Source organism: Triticum urartu, chromosome 6A (assembly GCF_056163025.1).
Source record: "Triticum urartu cultivar PI428250 chromosome 6A, HENAU_Tu73, whole genome shotgun sequence".
Lineage (NCBI taxonomy): Eukaryota > Viridiplantae > Streptophyta > Magnoliopsida > Poales > Poaceae > Triticum > Triticum urartu.
Window position 1 is genome coordinate 602,031,474 of NC_141878.1, and position 20,496 is coordinate 602,051,969.

The following is a 20,496-nucleotide window of genomic DNA, read 5'->3' on the forward strand; positions in this document are numbered from 1 at the left end:
AAGGAGGGCGGCGCGCGCGCGGGGGGGGGGGGGGGGGGGAGGGGGGCTAATCGATCACAATCACAATTCAGAGAGTGGGGCGTCTAGAATTATGAGCGGAACAGAGGCCCCGTCCACAGAAATATGATGAAAAAGATCAAAAATTTCATCACTCGGCACCTGTCCAAGGACACATATAATTTTCAAGACTTCCTTTTTTTTCGGGGTAAAGACTTTTTTGTTGCGAGTAGTATAGTTTTCAAGACTCATTCAACAATTAATTTTCAATTATTCAGTCATCGTTGAAACGTAAAAGACATGAGAAATTGCTGCCAGCACTGAAAATGATGCCACATATATGCATTTTTTTTGCGGGAGCCACATATTTGCATTTCACTAAGCAAACGTGGCGGGAGCAAAGAGACGCCACATATTAAGATGTCCCACCCCACAAACAAGTTGTCCAGTGAGACACGACAGCTTAGCATTGCGTAGGATACAACTCCCTGTTACAATAAACAAACATAGATCTAATTCAAAACTCCAATTAATACTAGTGCAATGAGTGCTTGCATAACCAAATGAATCGGATGGTGCAAATTTCTTTGAGTTCTAGCGAGCTTTGAGGACAGGGTTCATGCCACCAGCGTCATCTTCACCAGACCATTCACGAACATGGAGTGTCTCCGTTCCAAAATCAGCCAGGACACCGAAAATTATCACCTGCCAGAGAGCTGCACTGCAAATCATCCGTAATATCAAACTTCAACAGACATATTCAAAACGTACTCCCTCCGGTCCTTTTTTAATCTGCATAATTTTCTTTTTCTTTTTATAACAGACGAAATGTGAACATATATAACGGCATCCAAATAGTCGAGAAAATTGTCTAGGAATGTAGCATAACAGCGGCACAAAGCTTCCTTGATGTCTAGCTTGCGATGACTTTTTGTTTTTCAAGGGCAGCGGTGACTTCAGGCCCACTCCAAAGCACAACCCCAAATAGTCCGTCCGTATCCGTTCGGGGTAAACGGACAAAGCAGGCCCTCCAACGTGCGGCCACAGACGGATTGTCGTCCGTTTTCTGTCCGCTTTCGACCCATTCTTGGCCAAATTTAAGCCAAGTTTGCGACCCAACGGACAGCGTACGGACGGGCGGGATGCGCGTCCTTGTCCTCCCCTGGCCCGTCCGTCGGTGGCACAAGCGGCCACTTTCCCTCCCTTTCCTCCAAAACGCTCACGCGCCTCACCCTCCACTCTCCCGCGCCCCGGCCTTCCCCCTCCCTCCATCCACCATGGCCGACGAGGCGAGTCCCGGCGACCCACCACCGGCAGCTCGCCCCGTGGCGAAGAAAAAGAAGCCTGTGAAGAAGCCTTGGTTGGAGCTCATGCCGGCGGAGGCCGCCAAGCTCGACGCCCATCGTTTCCAAGGCACACACCCTCCTCATGTTGGGTATGGGGCGCCCCACGTCGGCCAATCTCTCGGCCGCAGCCATGGCCGCGGCCAGCACAGGCTCCTCGGCCCATCGTCCGCCGCAACACAGTTTCCGAGCTCGTCCGTCACTGACGAGACACCGGATGTTCGTGCTCCGCCGCCACACGGCCATGGGCGGACGCGATTCTCTACGTCGTCGGACTGCGTCCTGGTCGATCCGACCATGCCCGCGGGCGTCATCGACCTCAATATCACGCCGGGGTACAGTGGCGCTGGCTCGGTGGGAAATTTCTTCTGTCCCCCTGTGTTCGGTGGGTGAGGCTCTTCATCTTCGTCCTCACTGGGCGACCCTTTCCCCTTGTCTTTGGCGTTGAGCTTGCCGGCCTGTTTAAAGACCCAACAATTCTTGTTGGTATGATTGGCAGGCTTATTGGGGGTGCCATGAATCTGGCAAGGCCGATCGAGTATTTTGTCCAGACTAGATGGACCATCTCTGTTTCCTTTGAATGGCTTCTTCCGTTGACCGGGTTTGGAGCCACTGAATCCGGCATTGACCGCCATGTCTTCGGTACCTTCGTTATTGCTTCGATGCTTGTGCTTGTTGCGTCGTGGCTTGCCATTGCCATCCCTAGCTTCGTAGGTGCCAGGGTCGCTGGTGCTATTGCTTCTACAAGCTAGCCAACTATCTTCTCCCGTGCAAAAGCAGGTCATAAGTGCACTAAGGGCTTCCATGGACTTCAGCTTTTCTTGGCCGAGGTGCCGGGCGAGCCACTCATCTCGGACGATGCTTCAGCGTCCGGACAATCTACAATTTGGTTCTTTTTAATCAAGAACCTGGTCTAGAGTTTCCGGGCTGATTCTCCGGGTTGCTGGACTACGTGACTAAGGTCATCATCGTCTGGAGGCCGAACATAGGTGCCTTGGTAGTTGTCTCTAAAGGCGTCCTCCAAGTCTTCCCATCTACTAATAGAGTTCCCTGGGAGGCTGTTTAACAGTGCCGTGATGGTCCCTTTGATTTTAGTGGGAGGTATTTGATGGCATGGAGATCATCACCGCGGGCCATATGAATATGGAGAAGAAAATCCTCGATCCATACTGCGGGGTCTGTCGTAGAATTGTCACGGCAGATGTCCTCTTGCAAGGACTTGATCGTGGATCCATCGCAACTAGGAAGCTTAAAGGGGTTAATCGGGACAAAGGACACGAGAGGTTTATACTAGTTCAGCCCCTTGCGGTGAAGGAAGGCCTACGTCTAGTTGGGTTGGTATTGCTTGAGGTTTCGATGACCAGGGAGCGAGATATGCTATGCCCGGTTCTCGATTGGTTGTTTCCTACCCTAAGCCGCTGGCGGGTCGTCCCCTTATATACACGGGCTGACGCCCTGCGGCCTACAGAGTCCCGGCCGGCTCATAAACAGTGTCCGGCTCGGCGACTAGTTATTCCTACCTTACAATACAAGTCATGCCTTCATGGTGGTTTATCTCTACGGGCTTTAAGTCGCATGTGGGCTTTTAAACCCTTTAATGAACCGCCATCTTCATGCCTTGGTCTTGGGCTTCTGATGAGCTTCTCTTTGCGTAACCCGGCCCCTCCTGGGCGGCTTACACAAATAGTTATATCCCCAACATTAGGCCCCAGATTGATTTGAACTGGTTCATGTCAATCTTTACAAACCTTATGAACTGGCCTTCAGTTTTCTGTTTTGTGCGAAAGTTTAACCCGCCATGACGCCATCATCTGGTTCCGGTTTAAATCATCATGACATCATCATCTTCAATAAAACTCATATTTTATTCCGTCATATCCTCCAACGGATCTTTGCCTTTATTAACCATCCCGAGAATCGAGGCGTCGGGGCTGCTGGATAATGATGCTTTGGTCTCCTTGTTTTTCGCGCCGTCTCGGTTGGCTCCTCCTTATAAATAGATGCGACCTAGGTCTTTTTCATTTCCTTCAGTCGTCTTCCTCCTCGCACTTCCTTTTCCGCTGCTCGAGCTCCGCCGCCGCCGCCGTCGAACCCTTCGTCTTCACCGACTCAGGCCACTGCATCAACCTGATTCTGACCAGAAAAACGACGGCAACCCTTCGCAGCTCGTCCGCATCTGTGAGTTCTTTTTACCCCCTTTCTCAGATCTGCATTAGTACTGCCTTGAGTTCGTCGACGTTCAACGCCGCCTGACGCAAACCTCCATTAGTTCTTACCTCTAATACCTTGCTCAGATCTTAAAAACAACATAGAACTACCGCGGTGCTTGTTTGTGTTTATCTTGCCTGAGAACAGATCTCATTCCCTTGTTTTGGAAGCTCTCCTCGAGTATATGAACTTCTCTGTACTATTTTTAGGTCTAGAAATTTTTCCTTTCCAGAGCATCGTTTGATCCAAAATAATGATTGCAACTTGTGAAACCTGTTTGTTCCACACTTAGCCAAAAACTGCGTCTGTTGACTCTGTTTCATCCATAGTAGTTCATGTGACCAGTTTAAGATAATACCGGCTGTCAGCACTGCTTGCTTCTGGCGACTTAAGAAATTTTTAATTGCCTTTAATACCTGCAATGGTTTAAACATCATAGCATAATCACCTATATGTCATTAGGCCCCTTCTTAAGCCGCCTTTTTGAGTAACTCAATAGTACTTTCCTCCGGGTTATAATTGAGCCAGAAAAATTCTTTGTCTTGTTGTAGGCTTCGATTTACGCAATGGCACCCAAAGCTCCCAAACCTCCTGTGACCTGTAACTGGGTCCCGTCCATTGTTACAGAGAGCAAACTGTCCGATTTTGTGAAATCTGGCCATCTGCCTAAGAAGGATATTATGTCTTATCGTGCTCCTGACCCGACTGAGGAGAAACCTTATCCCAAAGAAGGGGAGGTAATTATTTTTACAGATCATATGAGCCGGGGATTCGCTCCATCCGGTTCAAAATTCTTTAGAGACGTTCTGCACTTCTTTGACTTAAGGCCCAATTCCGTGTCAAACATCTACAATTTTCAAGTCTTCTGTGAAGTTTACCTTGGAGAAGAGCCTAGCCTGCTTTTGTTCAGGGAACTGTTCTATTTGAACCGGCAGAATGAATGGGCCAACGGGCCCAGTCTGGAACTCGGTGGCATCTCAATTCAGAGGCGGAGAGACTGCATGTTCCCTTACGCTGAACTGCCGAGTCACCCCAAAGACTAGAACCAGACATGGTTCTACTGCCAGGATACTTCTCCAGCTGGCGAAAATCCACTGCCCGGCTTTCGTGCCTTGCGCCTTGAATCTACTCACCCGCTGCCAGACAAGCTGACTGCTATTGAACGTGTGCCACTCACCCCCATTATCAAGAAAATCAAAGCTCTTTTGGGGAACGGCTTAGATGGCATCGACCTGGTCCGAGTTTGGGTTGCTTGGAGAGTGATTCCGTTAAGCCGCCACCCCGGCTTAATGTGTAATTACTCAGGCGAGAAAGATGATCCTCAGCGTCATAATCCTGACGACTTACCAGATGATGTAGTGGAGGCTACAACCGAGTCCTTGTTGAAGGAGGGTACAGTGACCAGTAACGCCTTCGGCTTACTGCCCTTCTGCAAGAAGAACCCGGCCCCTGCTGTAAGTCATCAGCCTCAATGATTACTTTTTACTATGTTATACTTTATTCTTACTCATAACCCTCTATAACCCTTTACAGGCTAATGACAACTTCTGGAAAGTCCAGTATGATCATGAGGCGGCCAAGCAAGCCAGGGCGACCAAGAGAGCCGAAAGAAAAACCGCCAAGCCTACCACTTCAAGGAAAAGGAAACCAAGCGCTTCTGAGATGTTCCAACTTGATGATTCTGACGACAATGAGGAAGAGGTAACTTTTCAACTTCCCTTACTCCTTTATCATTACCTTACTGACATTAACCCCCTTTCAAGAAGACACGGGCAACAGCCAACCCGTCGAGGAAGAGGTAACTATAATCTCCTCCGACTCCGAGCTTCGGCCGCGTCAGAAAATTCGAAGAGTAACCCGGAAAGTAAGAATTTCACACCCTTTGGCTTACCAAGAACCTGACTTTCTTTTGAAGCGACAGCAAATTGAAAGCTGGAGGCAGACCCGGACCAGCAAGGATGCAGAGCTCTCCTCCGGCTTGCCTGACACAACCTGGAAGCGTCGGACTGAGGTTATCTCCGACTTATACCCTTTTTTTACCTCTGGCGGGTCTAATTCGTCAACCTCTCAATTCATCTGACTCCAATTACCAGGATACCTCTCCTTCATCCGGCGAGTCCATGCAGTCAAACATGCCGGCTTTTAAAGACTGCCCCTGGGTAATACTAATTTGTTTACCTTATGTTTTTCCTTCCTCATGTTTCTGTACTCATTCTTCTGCTTTGTCCATAGCGTGCAAGTTAAGCCCAGGAAGAAAACAAAGAAAGATAAGCCGGCCCAAGACCCTGTGGTAACTGAACCGGAACAGGGCATAGCTGCTCCCGGCTCTGCCACACATCAGCCGCCGCGTGAACCGACTCAAGATATTGCAGCGCCAACTTCTGATCTGCCTGCTGAAGATATTCTTGATGGTTCTGTTAACCCGGAGATGCCTAGCCCGGTCAAGCTGACTGACCCAGAAGTAGAAATTCTCAAGACTCAGTTCGTTGATCCGGCCTGGCCCACAGTCCTTGCCAAATGTTCTGCTAAAGAGGAGTTGCTAGAACGACGTAAGGCCAAGATGGATATCACCGACTATACTCACTTGAGTATTGGAGAGATCGTCTTGGGCTAGCACTAGTAGAAAAAGGGTCAAACGTGAAGCACATTAGTGCCGGTTTGTATTTGAGCCGGCACTAATGTATACATTAGTGCCCGTTCCAACGGCTAGCCGGGCCGCTTTCATTAGTACCGGTTCGTGGCGAACCTTTAGCACCGGTTCGTGCCACGAACCGGTACTAATGAGAGTGGTGGCAGGATGTTGTCAGACTAGGGCCCCTCCAGCCCCTTTAGTACCGGTTCGTGGCACGAACCGGTACTAAAGGTCGTCCTACATAAACCGTTCACACCCGAGCTCGCTCTGTTCTTCCCCTTTCGACTCTCCTCTCTGTTCTTCCCCTCTTCCTCTCGAACTCATCACACATTTTTCCCAAAATTTGTCAAGATTTGAAGGCCCCCATCCATTCAAATGATCACAAAGGTTAGCAACTTTGTCCTTTCATCTCTCATTGCTAGATTAGCTCTTGCAATGCTTTATATAGTGATTAATTTGTGAGTTTAGTAATTTGGGAGGATATATATATATGTGCTAGTATTTGATTTATATGCAATTTGAGGTCAAAAATAACACTTAGTTTGCATATGTAGGTGTGGTTTACTTAGTGCCTTCTAAATCTCCGTCGTAACCACCGTCGATCGCCCGCACCGTCCCGTCTCCGGCACCACCTTGTGGTGAGCCTCTTGTTCATGAAATTTTATATAAAAATTGATGTTTGTGTGATTTGGATATATAGTTACTCGTATAATTATCTTACCCGTATGTTGTTTGTTATACATATAGTGCCATGGTTTTGATATCCGTCCCCGTTGGCCCTCGTCCTTGTTATGATTTGGATGTGGTATATATATTCTCTTTTAAAACTAGTTGTATTTCGTGTTTATGACAAATTATGCCCATCAAGTTGACATAGAAATTTTTTCTAGGAGGTATGTGAACCGGAAATTCCAACTGACCCTATTGGCACGAACGAGTACTTGAAAGAAAAATTGAAAAGAATTGAGGGGGAGAAGATGGAATTGGAGTTGCATGTTGCCAATGTCGTCGATGATCACAAAATCAAGATGGAGAAAATGCGCTTGAAGATTAGAAAGATTAGAAAATATGCCATCGATAGTGAGGCTTGGTATCATTATGCTATTGGATCCATTGTTACCTTAGTTGCGATCTTGGTCGTATTTGTTGTTGCATTTAAATGCTTTAGCTAGAGAGTTATTTGTTTGTTGCATTTAAGTGTTGTATGAACTTTATGTATGAACTTGTATTAATTTGGTCTATTCGGTGTTGTGTAATGAAGATGAGCTGGCAATGGATGTACGATGACCGATGCTCTCCCCAGTTCGTTGAGGGCGTGCATACTTTTCTGCTTGCGGCTGAGGCAAACAAGCGGGCGGATGGTTTTATGCCTTGTCCATGTGCTCGCTGTAAGAATGGTCACAATTACTCTACATCAAGAACCATTCACGTCCACCTGTTTAAGTCCGGTTTCATGCCCCACTATAATGTTTGGACCAAGCACGGAGAAAGAGGGGTTATGATGGAAGACAATGAAGAAGAAGAGGACGACGACAGCTATCCTGGCCATGGGTTCCCTGAATACGATGATACAACAATGGGGGAAGAAGCTGAGCCGGTAATGCGGGAAGAAGCTGAGCCAACATTGCGGGAAGAAGCTGAAGAAGAGGCATCAGATGAGCCCATTGATGATCTAGGTCGGGCCATTGCCGATGCAAAGAGAAACTGCGCAAGTGATTTGGAGAAGAAGAAGTTGCAGCGCATGTTAGAGGATCACAAAAAATTGTTGTACCCGAATTGCGTAGGTGACAAGAAAAAGCTGGGCACCACACTGCAATTGCTGCAATGGAAGGCAGAGAATGGTGTATCTGACAAGGGATTTGGAAAGTTGCTGGTAATGATAAAGGATATGCTTCCAAAGGACAACGAATTGCCCGAGAGTACGTACGAAGCAAAGAAGGCTGTCTGCCCTCTAGGGTTAGAGGTGCAGAAGATACATGCATGCCCTAATGATTGCATCCTCTACCGCGGTGAGTACGAGGATTTGAACGCTTTCCCGGTATGTGGTGCATTGCACTATAAGATCAGCCGCGATGACCCTGGTGATGTCGAGGGCGAGCGCCCCAGGAAGAAGATTCCTGCCAAGGTGATGTGGTATGCTCCTATAATACCATGGTTGAAACGTTTGTTCCAAAACAAAGAGCATGCCAAGGCGATGCGATGGCACAGAGAAGACCGTAAGAAAGACGGAAAGTTGAGAGTACCCGCTGACGGGTCGCAGTGGAGAAAAATCGAAAGAAAGTACGGGAAGGAGTTTGCAGATGATGCAAGGAGCGTATGGTTTGGTCTAAGCGCAGATGGCATTGATCCTTTTGGGGAGCAGAGCAGCAACCATAGCACCTGGCCTGTGACTCTATGTTTGTATAACCTTCCTCCTTGGTTGTGCATGAAGCGGAAGTTCATTATGATGCCAGTGCTCATCCAAGGCACTAAGCAACCCGGCAACGACATTGATGTGTACCTAAGGCCATTAGTTGAAGAACTCTTACAACTTTGGAATGGAACAGGTGTACGTGCGTGGGATGAGCACATGGGGGAAGAATTTGACCTAAAGGCGTTGCTGTTCGTGACCATCAATGATTGGCCTGCTCTCAGTAACCTTTCAGGACAGACAAACAAGGGATACCACGCATGCACGCATTGTTTGGACGATACCGACAGTATATATTTGGCTAATTGTAAGAAGAATGTGTTGGGTTTCGTAGTAATTTCAAAAAATTTCCTACGCATACGCAAGATCATGTGATGCATAGAAACGAGAGGAGAGTGATGTCTACGTACCCAATGCAGACCGACTGCGGAAGCGCTGACACGACGTAGAGGAAGTAGTCGTACGTCTTCACGATCCAACCGATCAAGCACCGAAACTACGGCACCTCCGAGTTCGAGCACACGTTCAGCTCGATGACGATCCCCGGACTCCGATCCAGCAAAGTGTCGGGGAAGAGTTCCGTCAGCACGATGGCGTGGTGACGATCTTGATGATCTACAGCAGCAGGGCTTCGCCTAAACTCTGCTACAGTATTATCGAGGAATATGGTGGCAGGGGGCACCGCACACGGCTAAGGAATAGATCACGTGGATCAACTTGTGTGTTTCTGGGGTGCCTCTTCCTCAGTATATAAAGGAGCCAAGGGGGAGAGGGGCACCGGCCAGGGAGGAGGGCGCAGGAGGAGTCCTACTCCTTCCGGGAGTAGGACTCCCCCCCCCCCAATCCTATTCCAACTAGGATTCCCAAGGGGGAAAAGAGAGAGAGGGGGGCCGGCCACCTTCTCCTAGTCCTAATAGGACTAGGGGAGGGGGAAGGTGCGCAGCCACCTTGGGCTGCCCCTTTCTCCCTTCCACTAAGGCCCATGAAGGCCCATATGGCTCCCGGGGGGTTCCGGTAACCTCCCGGTAACCCGGTAAAATCCTGATTTCACCCGGAACACTTCCGATGTCCAAACATAGGCTTCCAATATATCAATCTTTACGTCTCGACCATTTCGAGACTCCTCGTCATGTCCGTGATCACATCCGGGACTCCGAACAACCTTCGGTACATCAAAATGCATAAACTCATAATATAACTGTCATCGTAACCTTAAGCGTGCGGACCCTACGGGTTCGAGAACAATGTAGACATGACCGAGACACGTCTCCGGTCAATAACCAATAGCGGGACCTGGATGCCCATATTGGCTCCTACATATTCCACAAAGATCTTTATCGGTCAGACCGCATAACAACATACGTTGTTCCCTTTGTCATCGGTATGTTACTTGCCTGAGATTCGATCGTCGGTATCCAATACCCAGTTCAATCTCGTTACCGGCAAGTCTCTTTACTCGTTTCGTAATACATCATCTCACAACTAACATATTAGTTGTAATGCTTGCAAGGCTTATGTGATGTGTATTACCGAGAGGGCCCAGAGATACCTCTCCGACAATCGGAGTGACAAATCCTAATCTCGAAATACGCCAACCCAACATCTACCTTTGGAGACACCTGTAATGCTCCTTTATAATCACCCAGTTATGTTGTGACGTTTGGCAGCACCCAAAGTGTTCCTCTGGCAAACGGGAGTTGCATAATCTCATAGTCATAGGAACATGTATAAGTCATGAAGAAAGCAATAGCAACATACTAAACGATCGTGTGCTAAGCTAATGGAATGGGTCATGTCAATCAGATCATTCAACTAATGATGTGACCTCGTTAATCAAAAAACAACTCATTGTTCATGGTCAGGAAACATAACCATCTTTGATTAACGAGCTAGTCAAGTAGAGGCATACTAGTGACACTTTGTTTGTCTATGTATTCACACATGTATTATGTTTCCGGTTAATACAATTCTAGCATGAATAATAAACATTTATCATGATTATAAGGAAATAAATAATAACTTTATTATTGCCTCTAGGGCATATTTCCTTCAGAATGTGTACCTGGAACATCGTCGATTTCTTCCGAGCAGGCATCCCGTAAGAAAGAAAGGCAAGCATTTCAAAGGTGAGGCGGATCACCGGACGAAGCCTCGCCACCGTACTGGTGCTGATGTACATGATATGGTCAAGGATTTGAAGGTGGTCTTTGGAAAGGGTCCTGGTGGACAACCTATTTCGAATGACGCTGACGGACGCGCACCCATGTGGAAGAAGAAATCTATATTTTGGGACCTGCCCTATTGGAAAGACCTAGAGGTCCGCTCCGCAATCGACGTGATGCACGTGACGAAGAATCTTTGTGTGACCCTGCTTGGCTTCTTGGGCGTGTACGGGAAGACAAAAGATACACCTGAGGCACGAGAGGACCAGCAACGTATGCACGGAAAAGACGGCATACATCAGGGTCATGCAAGCTACGCTCTTACCAAAGAAGAGAAGGAAATCTTCTTTGAATGCCTGCTCAGTATTAAGGTACCGTCTGGCTTCTCGTCGAATATAAAGGGAATAATAAACATGGCAGAGAAAAAATTCCAGAACCTGAAGTCTCATGACTGCCACGTGATTATGACACAACTGCTTCCGGTTGCATTGAGGGGGCTTCTACAGGAAAACGTTCGATTAGCCATTGTGAAGCTATGTGCATTTCTCAATGCAATCTCTCAGAAGGTAATCGATCCAGAAATCATACCAAGGTTAGAGAATGATTTGGTGCAATGTCTTGTCAGTTTCGAGTTGGTGTTCCCACCATCCTTCTTCAACATCATGATGCACGTCCTAGTTCACCTATGCGAAGAGATTAACGTTTTGGGTCCTGTATTTCTACACAATATGTTCCCCTTTGAGAGGTTCATGGGAGTCTTAAAGAAATATGTTCATAACCGTGCTAGGCCAGAAGGAAGCATCTCCAAGAGCCGTCAAAATGAGGAGGTCATTGAGTTTTGTATTGACTTTATTCCTGACCTTAAGCCGATTGGTGTTCCTGAATCGCGGCATAAGGGCAGACTGGATGGAAAAGGCACGCTAGGAGGGGAACAAATAATTTGTATGGATGGACATTCTCTCACTGAAGCACACTACATAGTTCTACAGAATTCCGCCTTGGTGGCTCCGTATATGGATGAACACAAGAATTTGCTATGCTCCAAACACCCGGAGCGGTCTGATGACTGGATTACACGTGAACAAACTAGGAGTTTCGCCAGCTGGTTGCAGACACGTACCATGCATGACACCTCTATTGAAGATTACCTGTACTTGTTGTCCCAGTTACCATCTTCGAATATAATGACTTTCAAAGGGTACGAGATAAATGGTAATACATTTTACACGATTGCCCAAGATAAGAAGAGCACCAACCAAAACAGTGGTGTCCGCTTTGATGCAGAAACCAAGACGGGAAAGGAAACATATTATGGTTATATACAGGACATATGGGAACTTGACTATCGACGTGGTTTGAAGGTCCCTTTGTTTTGGTGCAAATGGATCAATGTGACACGAGGCGGGGTAACGGAAGACCCGTAGTACGGAATGACAACAGTGGATCTCAACAATCTTGCGTATGCAGACGAACCATTCGTCCTAGCCAATGATGTGGCACAGGTTTTCTATGTGAAGGACATGTCTACCAAGCCAAGAAAAAAAGAAAAGATAAGGAAGCGAATGCATCGTACGATGAGCCAAAGCGGCACATAGTTCTTTCTGGGAAGAGAAACATCATGGGAGTGGATGACAAGACAGACAAGTCAGAAGATTATGAAAAGTTTGATGAAATTGCTCCATTCACAGTGAATATTGACCCGAGCATCCCGTTAAATGATGAAGATTTTCCATGGTTACGGCGCAAAGGGACACACGCGAAGAAAAAGTTTCACACCCAAAGATCTGGGATGTGATCGGCTTCACTATCATCACTTTCTTCTGTGTTTCACACCCAGAAGGGAATCTTTGTAATAGTTAGGGTAGTTAATTATGTGTTTTTGCATTTGAAACGCGAAGAAATTTTATGTGCAAACAAATTCTTTCATGCCTTCACTGATTTTTAAAGTTAAGTTATTCACAAACTAGTGATTCACACTAATTTAAAATAATTCAAAATTTAATCTATTCAAATTTGAAAACTACGGGCACTAACAGAAAGTTTGTAATTTTTTGTACCTAAAGCAAAAATATTCACAAAAAAACTCTAAATACACAAAAAACAACTCAAAAATAAATAAAGCAAAAAAATAAAAATAAAAAGCCCGCCTACTAGGCCAAAGCGGCCGGCATACGACTAGAAACCCAACCTGTTGTTGGGCCTGGATGCAGGCCCGCAAAGGCCCAATAAGCCTACAGCGCAGCAAAGAACATGTAGGCCCAGTAGGCCTGATTTGGAGAGGAGCTCGAGAGAGCTACCGCACGGGGGTTTATAAAACAGTGCGGTCGCCCCTCGGCTAGCAAGGTGGGACTAAACTTGCCGCACCGCACCTGCGCCAGCGCACCCCCTTTAGTACCGGGTCGTGGCACCAACCGGTACTAAAGGGGGGGCCTTTAGTACCGGTTGGAGCCACCACCCGGTACTAAAGGGGGTCGCTTCCCGCCGCTTGGCCTTGCCAAAACAGGCCTTTAGTACTGGTTGGTGGCTCCAACCGGTACTAAAAGCCCCTCCTATATAAACAACACTTACGAAAATTTCAGTTTCTCATTTGCTTCTTCTCCTCTGCACCGTCGCCCGCCGCGCCCCCCGTACGTCTCCATCCCTCGTCGCCGCCCCCGTCGCCGCCCCGTCCCCGTCGTCGCCACCCCGTCGTCCCCGTCCCCGTCGTCCCCGTCGTCACCGCCTTCCCGGCCCGGCCCGTCCCGCGTCGTCCCCGTCCCCGTCGTCGTCGCCCCGTACGTCCCCGTCGTCATCACCGCCCCGGCCCGTACGTCCCCGTCCCCGTCAACGCCGCCCCGTCCCTGTCCCCGTCGTCATCATCCCCGTCGTCGCCGCGCCCGTCGCCGTCCCCGTCGCCGCCCCCCGTCGCCTCTCGCCTCGCCGGTGAGCGCGCACACACACACATACATTTTTTGTTTTTTAGTTATACAAATAGTTAGAAATTTTTCTGTATTTTAGAAATTGTTAGAATTTTTTTTGTTTTTTAGAAATAGTTAGAAATGTTAGAATTGTTAGAATAGTTAGAAATGTTTGAATTGTTAGAATAGTTAGAAATGTTAGAATTGTTAGAAATTTTTCTGTTTTTTCGTTATAGAAATAGTTATAAAAAAGTTAGAATTGTTAGAAATTTTTCTGTTTTTAGAAATTGTTAGAAATTTTTCTGTTTTTTAGAAATAGTTAGAAATGTTACAATTGTTAGAATAGTTAGAAATGTTAGAATTGTTAGAAATTTTTCTGTTTTTAGTTATAGAAATAGTTATAAAAAGTTAGAATTGTTAGAAATTTTTCTATAGTTATAAAAATAGTTATAAAAAAGTTAGAAATTTTTCTTTTTTTTAGTTCTAGAAATATTAGAAATGTTAGAAATTTTAGTTATCAAAATCCAACCATTAAAAAAATGTTTCTTTTTGCGGGCATATAGCTAGTATTTGTTCTCGACGATGCCCGGCCAGCATCCTCACCGTCGACCCGTCCGCGACGATGTCCGACTGACCCATGTCCGGGATTGGGCTCCGCCGGGCTGGCACTGGGAGGTGCTGCCTGGAGGGGCGCGCCGCTTGATGAGGAACCCGGCCCCGGGTCCCGTCGTCGACCCTGATCTCATTTGGTGGCGTTCGCGTGGGCCAGTTTCGGTGCGGAGGGAGCCGGCCCCGCCGGAGGTGGTACGTCACCGTGTCAGGGAGGAGGAAGAGCACGTCCATCGCTACATGGTTGCGTTAGAGGGCGGCAGGTTCTCCAATACCTGGCAGTTTCTTCAGGGATCTCACTTCAGCAATGATCCTGTGAGGGTTCCTTCTCTTTGGGTGTCCACCGCCCGCGCCGCAGGAACCGCGAGTGTCCTAGATTCTTCTGTAGTATTCGATCTTTATTAGCTACCTGGCCAGTGATGTACTCGATATATAATATTCAAGACGATGTATTCGAGATTATATATTATTCGAGACGATGTATTCGATATTATATCTATTATTCGAGACGATGTATTCGAGATTATATCTATTATTTGAGACGATGTATTCGAGATTATATCTATTATTCGAGACGATGTATTCGAGATTATATCTATTATTCGAGATGATGTAATTTGAATACTAAATTGTTTTATATTTCTTTTGGCATAGTTAAATAAAAGCTATGGCGGACAATACCAACACAGAGGGAGAACATGTTGGAAATATGCCCTAGAGGCAATAATAAAAGCATTATTATTATATTTCCTTGTTCATGATAATTGTCTTTATTCATGCTATAATTGTGTTATCCGGAAATCGTAATACATGTGTGAATAATAGACACCAACATGTCCCTAGTAAGCCTCTAGTTGACTAGCTCGTTGATCAACAGATAGTCATGGTTTCCTGACTATGGACATTGGATGTCATTGATAACGAGATCACATCATTAGGAGAATGATGTAAACCTTGCCGTAAGTTTGGTAGGAAGGTACCAAAGTAATCCCGGCAAGGAACACTGGACAGCGGTCAAGAATATCCTGAAGTACCTGAAAAGGACTAAGGAAATGTTTCTCGTTTATGGAGGTGACGAAGAGCTCGTCGTAAAGGGTTACGTCGACGCTAGCTTCGACACAGATCTGGATGACTCTAAGTCACAAACCGGATACGTGTATATTTTGAATGGTGGGGCAGTAAGCTGGTGCAGTTGGAAGCAGAGCGTCGTGGCGGGATCTACATGTGAAGCGGAGTACATGGCAGCCTCGGAGGCAGCACATGACGCAATTTGGGTGAAGGAGTTCATCACCGACCTAGGAGTCATACCCAATGCGTCGGGGCCGATCAAACTCTTCTGTGACAACACTGGAGCTATTGCACTTGCCAAGGAGCCCAGGTTTCACAAGAAGACAAGGCACATCAAGCGTCGCTTCAACTCCATTCGTGAAAATGTTCAAGATGGAGACATAGATATTTGTAAAGTACATACGAACCTGAATGTAGCAGATCCGTTGACTAAACCTCTCCCTAGAGCAAAACATGATCAACACCAGAATTCCATGGGTGTTCGATTCATCACAATGTAACTAGATGATTGACTCTAGTGCAAGTGGGAGACTGTTGGAAATATGCCCTAGAGGCAATAATAAAAGCATTATTATTATATTTCCTTGTTCATGATAATTGTCTTTATTCATGCTATAATTGTGTTATCCGGAAATCGTAATACATGTGTGAATAATAGACACCAACATGTCCCTAGTAAGCCTCTAGTTGACTAGATCGTTGATCAACAAATAGTCATGGTTTCCTGACTATGGACATTGGATGTCATTGATAACGAGATCACATCATTAGGAGAATGATGTGATGGACAAGACCCAATCCTAAACATAGCACAAGATCGTGTAGTTCGTTTGCTAGAGTTTTTCCAATGTCAAGTATCTTTTCCTTAGACCATGAGATCGTGTAACTCCCGGATGCCGTAAGAGTGCTTTGGGTGTACCAAACGTCACAACGTAACTGGGTGACTATAAAGGTATACTACGGGTATCTCCGAAAGTGTCTGTTGGGTTGACACGGATCAAGACTGGGATTTGTCACTCCGTATGACGGAGAGGTATCACTGGGCCCACTCGGTAATGCATCATCATAATGAGCTCAAAGTGACCAAGTGTCTGGTCACGGGATCATGCATTACGGTACGAGTAAAGGGACTTGCCGGTAACGAGATTGAACGAGGTATTGGGATACCGACGACCGAATCTCGGGCAAGTAACATACCGATTGACAAAGGGAATTGTATACGGGATTGCTTGAATCCTCAACATTGTGCTTCATCCGATGAGATCATCGTGGAGTATGTGGGAGCCAACATGGGTATCCAAATCCCGCTGTTGGTTATTGACCGGAGAGTCGTCTCGGTCATGTCTACATGTCTCCCGAACCCGTAGGGTCTACACACTTAAGGTTCGGTGACGCTAGGGTTGTAGGGATATGTATATGCAGTAACCCGAATGTTGTTCGGAGTCCCGGATGAGATCCCGGACGTCACGAGGAGTTCCGGAATGGTCTGGAGGTAAAGAATTATATATAGGAAGTGCTGTTTCGGCCATCGGGACAAGTTTCGGGGTCACCGGTATTGTACCGGGACCACCGGAAGGGTCCCGGGGGTCCACCGGGTGGGGCCACCTGCCCTGGGGGTCACATGGGCTGTAGGGGGTGTGCCTTGGCCTACATGGGCCAAGGGCACCAGCGCCAAGAGGCCCATGCGCCTAGGGTTTCAAAAGGGAAGAGTCCCACAAGGGGAAGGCACCCCCTAGGTGCCTTGGGGGGGAGGGAATCCTCCCTTGGCCGCCGCCCCCTAGGAGATTGGATCTCCTAGGGCCGGCGCCCCCCCTAGGCCCCCTATATATAGTGAGGGAAGGAGGGCCTCTCAATCCACGCCTTTGGAGCCTCCCTCTCCCTCTCCAACACCTCCTCCTCCTCCATAGAGCTTGGCGAAGCCCTGCCGGAGTACTGCAGCTCCATCACCACCACGCCGTCGTGCTGCTGCTGGAGCCATCTTCCTCAACCTCTCCTTCCCCCTTGCTGGATCAAGAAGAAGGAGACGTTACGCTGACCGTACGTGTGTTGAACGCGGAGGTGCCGTCCGTTCGGCGCTTGGTCATCGGTGATTTGGATCACGTCGTGTACGACTACCTCATCCCCGTTCCTTGAACGCTTCCGCTCGCCATCTACAAAGGTATGTAGATGCATCTGATCACTCGTTGCTAGATGAAATCATAGATGGATCTTGGTGAAACCGTAGGAAAATTTTTGTTTTCTGCAACGTTCCCCAACAATGGCATCATGAGCTAGGTCCATGCGTAGTTCTTCTTGCGCGAGTAGAACACAATTTGTTGTGGGCGTAGATGTTGTCAATTTTCTTGCCGCTACTAGTCTTATCTTGCTTCAGCGGTATTGTGGGATGAAGCGGCCCGGACCAACCTTACATGTACGCTTACGTGAGACCGGTTCCACCGACTAACATGCACTAGTTGCATAAGGTGGCTGGCGGGTGTCTGTCTCTCCCACTTTAGTTGGAGCGGATTCGATGAAAAGGGTCCTTATGAAGGGTAAATAGAAGTTGACAAATCACGTATTGGCTTTCACGTAGGTAAGAAAACGTTCTTGCTAGAACCCTATTTCAGCCACGTAAAACTTGCAACAACAATTAGAGGACGTCTAACTTGTTTTTGCAGCAAGTGCTTTGTGATATGATATGGCCAAAGTTGTGATGAATGATGAATGATATATATGTGATGTATGAGATGTTCATGCTATTGTAATAGGAATCACGACTTGCATGTCGATGAGTATGACAACCGGCAGGAGCCATAGGAGTTGTCTTTATTTTTTATATGACCTGCGTGTCATTGAGAAACGCCATGTAAATTACTTTACTTTATTGCTAAACGCATTAGCCATAGTAGTAGAAGTAATAGTTGGCGAGCAACTTCATGGAGACACGATGATGGAGATCATGGTGTCAAGCCGGTGACAAGATGATCATGGAGCCCCAAGATGGAGATCAAAGGAGCTATGTGATATTGGCCATATCATGTCACTATTATTATTTGATTGCATGTGATGTTTATCATGTTTTGCATCTTGTTTACTTAGAACGACGGTAGTAAATAAGATGATCCCTCATAATAATTTCAAGAAAGTGTTCCCCCTAACTGTGCACCGTTGCGACAGTTCGTTCGTTTCTAAGCACCACGTGATGATCGGGTGTGATGGATTCCAACGTTCACATACAACGGGTGTAAGACAGATTTACACATGCAAACACTTAGGTTGACTTGACGAGCCTAGCATGTACAGACATGGCCTCGGAACACAGAAGACCGAAAGGTCGAGCATGAGTCGTATAGAAGATACGATCAACATGAAGATGTTCACCGATGTTGACTAGTCCGTCTCACGTGATGATCGGAAACGGCTTAGTTGACTCGGATCATGTTATACTTAGATGACTAGAAGAGGGATGTCTATCTAAGTGGGAGTTCATTGAATAATTTGATTAGATGAACTTAATTATCATGAACTTAGTCTAAAATATTTACAATATGTCTTGTAGATCAAATGGGCAACGTAGTCCTCAACTTCAACGCGTTCCTAGAGAAAACCAAGCTGGAAGACGATGGCAGCAACTACACGGACTGGGTCCGGAACCAGAGGATCATCCTCATAGCTGCCAAGAAAGATTATGTCCTACAAGCACCGCTAGGTGACCCACCCGTCCCACAGAACCAAGACGTTATGAACGCTTGGCAGACACGTGCTGATGACTACTCCCTCGTTCAGTGCGGCATGCTTTACAGTTTAGAGCCGGGGCTCCAAAAGCGTTTTGAGAGACATGGAGCATATGAGATGTTCGAAGAGCTGAAAATGGTTTTTCAAGCTCATGCCCGGGTCGAGAGATATGAGGTCTCCGACAAATTCTTTAGCTGTAAGATGGAGGAAAATAGTTCTGTCAGTGAGCACATACTCACTATGTCTGGGTTACATAACCGCTTGACTCACCTGGGAGTTAATCTCCCGGATGATGCGGTCATTGACAGAATCCTCCAGTCGCTTCCACCAAGCTACAAGAGATTTGTGATGAACTTCAATATTCAATATGCAGGGGATGGAAAAGACCATTCCTGAGGTATTTGCAATGCTGAAATCAGCAGAGGTAGAAGTCAAGAAGGAACATCAAGTGTTGATGGTCAATAAAACCACTAGTTCAAGAAGGGCAAGGGTAAAAAGAACTTCAAGAAGGACGGCAAGGGAGTTGCCGCGCCCGGTAAGCAAGCTGCCGGGAAGAAGCCAAAGAATGGACCCAAGCCCGAGACTGAGTGCTTTTATTGCAAGGGAAGTGGTTACTGGAAGCGGAACTGCCCCAAATACTTAGCAGACAAGAAGGCCGGCAAAACAAAAGGTATATGTGATATACATGTAATTGATGTGTACCTTACCAGTACTCGTAGTAGCTCCTGGGTATTTGATACCGGTGCAGTTGCTCACATTTGTAACTCAAAGCAGGAGCTGCGGAATAAGCGGAAACTGGCGAAGGACGAGGTGACGATGCGCGTCGGGAATGGTTCCAACGTCAATGTGATCGCCGTCGGCACGCTACTTCTACATTTACCTACGGGATTAGTTTTAAACCTCAATAATTGTTATTTAGTGCCAGCTTTGAGCATGAACATTGTATCGGGATCTCGTTTAATTCGAGATGGCTACTCATTTAAATCCGAGAATAATGGTTGTTCTATTTATATGAGAGATATGTTTTATGGTCATGCTCCGATGGTGAATGGTTTATTCTTTCTTGAGCGTAATGCTACACATGTTCATAGTGTGAAAACCAAAAGATGTAAGGTTGATAATGATAGTCCAACATACTTGTGGCACTGCCGCCTTGGTCACATAGGTGTCAAACGCATGAAGAAGCTCCATGCAGATGGACTTTTAGAGTCTCTTGATTATGAATCATTTGACACGTGGGAACCATGACTCATGGGTAAAATGACCAAGACTCCGTTCTCAGGAACAATGGAGCGAGCAACCAACTTATTGGAAATCATACATACTGATGTGTGCGGTCCAATGAGTGTTGAGGCTCGCGGTGGCTATCGTTATGTTCTCACCCTCACTGATGACTTGAGTAGATATGGTTATATCTACTTAATGAAACACAAGTCTGAGACCTTTGAAAAGTTCA